General features: G+C 46.2%; 2 protein-coding genes and 1 pseudogene across 3 annotated transcripts in view; 1 reads left to right on the top strand and 2 right to left on the bottom strand.

Annotated features, from left to right (window-relative positions):
- Positions 1-5,380, bottom strand: part of Rab9a (RAB9A, member RAS oncogene family) — a 66,715-nt gene that overhangs the window by 16,752 nt on the left and 44,583 nt on the right. The gene's annotated exons all lie outside the window — the stretch shown is intronic.
- Positions 1-5,380, top strand: part of Trappc2 (trafficking protein particle complex 2) — a 42,391-nt gene that overhangs the window by 36,613 nt on the left and 398 nt on the right. The gene's annotated exons all lie outside the window — the stretch shown is intronic.
- Positions 2,819-4,591, bottom strand: LOC105742722 (annotated as a pseudogene).

Genomic DNA, 5,380 nt, shown 5'->3' with positions numbered 1-5,380 from the left:
CCTGGGCACCTCCCCCTCACATTCTTTGCTTGGCTCATTCTGAAATGCACTGTCACAGGGCGCTGACTCACAGGAGACACAGTGTTGCCTGTGCTCCTCTGTGCTGATCATGCTGCCCTTCCCCGTCAAGGGACTGCTACGCCTATGGACCATGCGACACGGTCACCACCTCATCAGCAGCTCTCCTCAGTGGTCTTCCTTTCACATGTTTGTAACATAGGAAAGCACAAAAGTTCCATGTTGTGTCATGAGAGAATAACCGATGTGCATAGTCTAGTCTCTCATGTATCCTAGTATTGTACTTAGGAAGTCTCTAGAGATCCAATCGCCTGAGCAGAAATGAAGTGTGATTGTAAAATAGTGACGTTTTAGATTCTTACAGTCCACTGATAAATAGGGGCATACAATCTAGCTATCCTAGTTAGATTACTGGTGACATACTTCTACTAAATTGACTTTTAGGACTTCCTGGAGATTTATAAATTACTTAAGTGTCAGGAATGGAACTCGGGCTTGCCCATGTGAGACAAATGCACTACCACTGAGCTACTCCCAGGGTCCATGTCATTACTTTGACCATACACTAGTAAAAAAGACCCTTTTTTATTTCTGATATCCCTGTTTGGGAATATTGTAACATTTGCTAAATAATTAATACACATATGAACACTTTTGATTCCAAACTTCGAGTTCTATACATACACACACAATGATATACATATGCCATCATCTGATTTCCAATTGATGTCTAATAGCCAGCTTCATTCAGTGTATACATTAACATAATTAAAATCGGGCCAGGGAGATGGCTTAGTGGAATAAGTGCATCCGTGGCAAGCGCAAGGGCCTGAGTTCAATCCCCGGTTCCACCAAAAAAAATAAATAATTAAAATCATATAATGGAAATTAAATATGATCCCTTGTTTTTATCCAAATACAGTGGAATCCTTTGGAATTTCTTTCCTTTCGTAAGCTAATGAAAGCAGAGTATATTTTATTTAAAGTTTTTTAGTATTATACAAATTATTCTATCATTATTATATTATTAGGTATATTAATATATTTAGGTATATTATTTTTAAATTTACCTAAAAATACAATGTGAAGTCTCGTACATTTGGGATGACTGTTCAAAGGCAATAACCTTCAAGGTTATACAGTATGGCTGACAGTGTAACTCACTTCTCTTGCACATATGTGGCCTTGGGTTCTATGCCCAGGACCACAAAACAGATAAACCAAGACTTTAATAATTCAGCTAAATTATACAAATAAAACAATATCGACAAAAAAGCATATTACAGCAGACATACCGGCTCACACCTGTAATTGCAGCACCCTGAGAGGCCGAGGCAGGAGGACTGCAAGTCAAGGCAAGTATTAGTATACACTGCAAGTTGCAAACCTGGGCAACTTAGTGACTTCACAAGACCGTTTCAAAAGAAGGCTGAGACTGAAGTTTAGTGCAAAGACCGAGGGTTTACTCCTCAGAACAGAACCCCCACTCACACACTGACACAAACGCATTATTGCACAGGCCAGAACTCTTACCTTACTAATTCAATTTAATCGTCATTATCTGCAAAGAAAAAACTTTACTTCCATGAGTAATACCAAAGTTTTCAGAAATAAAATGTGAATGTACCTGAATTATATTTCTAGTGAGATTCTTCACCTAAAAGGAAAACGATAGTTAAATTTTGATGGTTATCGTTGTAAGCCTAAAGTAAGCCCCAAACCAAGTATTATAATTTAAGTATTTTTTTCAATTTTTTACCCGTTCATGTTTCTTCTCTGAGTGTCATAGTGAGAGGCAGCTGTAAAATCATGTTAAAAGAAAACGGACAATAAGTTACTCATTCTTTAAAACGTGCCAAAAAGTCGGTGGCAGAGAATTAAGTTGTGTTTCAGAGATTAAGAATAGTATGGGGGCCTGGGAGATGGCTCAGTAGAATAAGTGCTTCCCTGGGAAGCACAAGGGCCTGAGTTCACTCCCCGGTTCCACCAAAAAAAAAAAAAAATTAAAGACTAGCAGAACCCAGGTGAGGCAAGCAGACTCTGCATGAGGGAGGAGCACAAGCACAACATGGGATGCATCTGGCTAAGGTTAAAGGCACCACGGCACCATCAAACTCTTAGCCACGTATGGAAAAGCCCTTGTGGGCGAATAAGTGCACACAACCAGAAAGAAGTTAAGTCCTGCGCCAAGGACCAAGAAGCAATCACAAGTTTCTGATTACTCCTACATTCCAGAAGAGGATACCGATTCAGAGAGGCTATACACATGCCTTAAAAGCACAAGCTAGTAAAAAGTGGGATGAACATACAAATGCAACTAAAGCACACAAACTTAACCCACTAGGATACTTCAATGGCAACTGTTTTTGTTAAAAGGTTTGTTGTTGTTGCAGATATACTGAAAATAAGGAGCTGCTGACACTCAGAGCCTTTATGAAAATGCACTTTAATAAAAACAAGACATAACAGTTTCAGCAGAGAACTATTTAAACTTTTTCCACACATTACAACTTGCTTTATTGTAATGTGCACAACTTGATATGTACATAAGATCAGCCTTATCCAAGCCTTGCAACACTGAGGCACTAAGGAAAACTGGGAGGAAAGGGTAAAGGCTTTCACAGTCAATGTATACAATAACATAAATACAATTATATAATTGCAATCATAATACTTAAATTTCTATATTATACAAAATATACTATTTCTATTTTTATTATATTATTAGGTATAGTAAAATATTTGTAGTGCGGTCAGAGGCTTTCCACTACAGCCCAGTGGGTTCCAGCCAGGCTAAGCATTACTGTTCCTGACCCTCTTGCGCAACTCCAGTCACCAGAAGCTCATTGGAGCCCATGAACTGCACACTCAGGATCTTGCTCATATGCCCACTGTGGACACCTAGAAGCTCCCTAGAGGAGCCTGAGATGGGAGCTCTGTAGTGTGTATCCTGGATTTCCCAGAGTCGAACGGAGTTGTCCATGGAGGCAGAGGCCAGCAGACCACTGTCTGAGCTGAAGGCCAGGCTGGTGATACTGTCCTCGTGGCCTCTCAACTCTTTCAAAAGGGTTCCAGACGCCAAATCCCACAGCTTCAACCTCTGGTCTTCGCCGCCAGATGCCAAGTACTTCCCGTTGGGGGAGAAGGCTAGAGCGAGCACCGAGCCTCGGTGGCCTGTGAAGAGCCTCACGGTGGTCCCCTGATGGACACTCCACAGTCGCACAGTCTGGTCAGTGGAACCCGTGGCTAGGTACTTGGAATGTGGGTGGAACTTGACACAATGCACATCAGCCAGGTGGCCGGCATAAATCCTCAGTGGGTGCGTGCGTTCAAGGCACCACAGCCTGGCAGTGCGGTCAAAGGACCCGCTGGCAAAGTTCGGGCTGTATGGGCTGATGTCCAGGTCCCACACTGGGTAGGCATGGCCTTCGAACCGCACAGTGTTGGTGAAGGTGCTCAGGTCCCAGTATCGGATGGACGTGTCCTCAGAACAAGAGAGCAGCCCAGAGCTGTCGGGGAGGAAGCACACGCCATACACGGGTCCACAGTGTCCCCGCAGGATCTTCATCTCCGCATTGGCGCTGTCTTCTTCACCCTCCTCCCGTTCCGGAATATCACAAGTGAAACAAATGCGTGAGACATCCGTCCCATAGGGCTCTGACTTCAAATTCTTGGCCCTCAGGCTCCAGAGTTTTATGCAGGAGTTGTCAAAGCCAGCAGCGAGCAGCTTGCGGTCAGGGGCAACCTCAGCAGTATTCAGCTGCAGACAGAGCTGCTCCTGCTGCTGTTGCATGTGGTAGAAGGTGTACAAGTAGAAGGTGGTAAGGGAGTGGGGCCCAGCCCGGACTCGCCTGATGGTGTCCTGCAGGGCCTCCAAGGCGCCCTCATCCTGCAGCAACGTGGCAGGGGCAGGACTGAACTCCTGCGGGGCCTCTATTCCGCTCTTGCGCTGGCTGTCTGCCCCTCCGGCAGGCTGCACGTCCAGCTGGATGTACATGGTGAGAACGTGGCACAGAGCAGCATGGTTCTCACTCTGTAGGTAGCGCATCAGGTAATGGTAGCCGTCCTCCTGAACACGCACCACGTACTTGCTGTCTAGGAAGGCATGAAGCGTGGGGTTGGCCAGGACGTCCTGAATGGTGTGGGCAGCCTGCAGCTGCTCTACCACATCCCTTTGGCTTTCAACCTGCAGGAAGTGGCCATGGAAGCGGCTGTAGAACCTTTCTGCCATGCTCGTTTGGCCACGCTCCACTAGGCTGAGGTACAGGTAGACAAAGAGCGGGTACAGGAGCGGCTTAATGTCACAGTCCGGCGGGGGGTCTGACTGGGTGAGAAACTGCCACAGTTGGCCAAACTGTTCCTCGGCCCCCTGGGGGTCCTCCTGGAAGGAGGCTTCTGCTACAGGGTTTTCAAAGCCAGTCTCTGCCTGCACAGAGAAGCTAGCCGCCATTTCCTCAGTGTTCTGCTTCAGGCTCTCGTCCTGCTGGCGGAGCTGCTCCCCGGAAGTATACTGCCTACCCGTAGGGCACTTTGCAGAGGCCTCCTGCAGCTGCTCTTTGCTTGTTCTTTTCATGACTTTTGACGTTGGCTCTCAAGGCCTACCTGGCTGCCTCCGCTGCTGGCAACACAGTTCCACTGGGGGCCAGAGAAAGCTTCCCGCAAGCCTTGATTTTTCCCGCGTGAACTTCCGGCCGAATCTTCCGCCGCAACCGTTGGCGCAGCCGCAGTTCTCAGACGCAATACGTACCGCATTGCGTAAACACGCTACGTAGCCACACAGCGTGTGCGCCACTCCAGGCCCCGCCCCTGGCCTGCCTGTCCATTCACTCAACACCACCACCCCTATACCCCACACACCCCGCCAGCCTACTCTCTCAAGCATGTCCCCCAAGACCCGGAAGAAGCCATGTGAGGCCGTAAGTGTTCAGTAAGAGCTTTTTTTGGCGTAACCGGGGATTGAACTCAGGCCCTTGCACTTGCCAGGGAAGCGTTTATTCTACTGAGCCATCTCCCCGGCCCCAGTAAGAGACTTTCAACCTGTTGTATTCCACAACCTGAATGTGCAAGATAACAAGTTAACTGACAGCATTAGTACTCTGTAAGATGTCACTAAGTAGTGCAAAGTGCATCTGAATATTCAAATAGAAGTAGGTTAAAATATTACTGAGATGAAATGTGCGTCCAACATTGGCACACTCAGTTGTGAAGACCCTTTACAGAAGCTCAGTGCCTGATGTAACAGAAAAACAATTTTTCGATTTTGTTTTTTCGTTTTTTGTTTGTTTGTTTCTTTGGCAGAACTGGGAATTGAACTTAGGCCCTTGCACTTGCCAGAAATATAACTTTTTTTTTTTTTTTTTTT

Source organism: Octodon degus, unplaced genomic scaffold, assembly GCF_000260255.1.
Source record: "Octodon degus isolate 3935 unplaced genomic scaffold, OctDeg1.0 scaffold00069, whole genome shotgun sequence".
Lineage (NCBI taxonomy): Eukaryota > Metazoa > Chordata > Mammalia > Rodentia > Octodontidae > Octodon > Octodon degus.
This window is presented reverse-complemented; position numbering and strand designations above follow the sequence as displayed.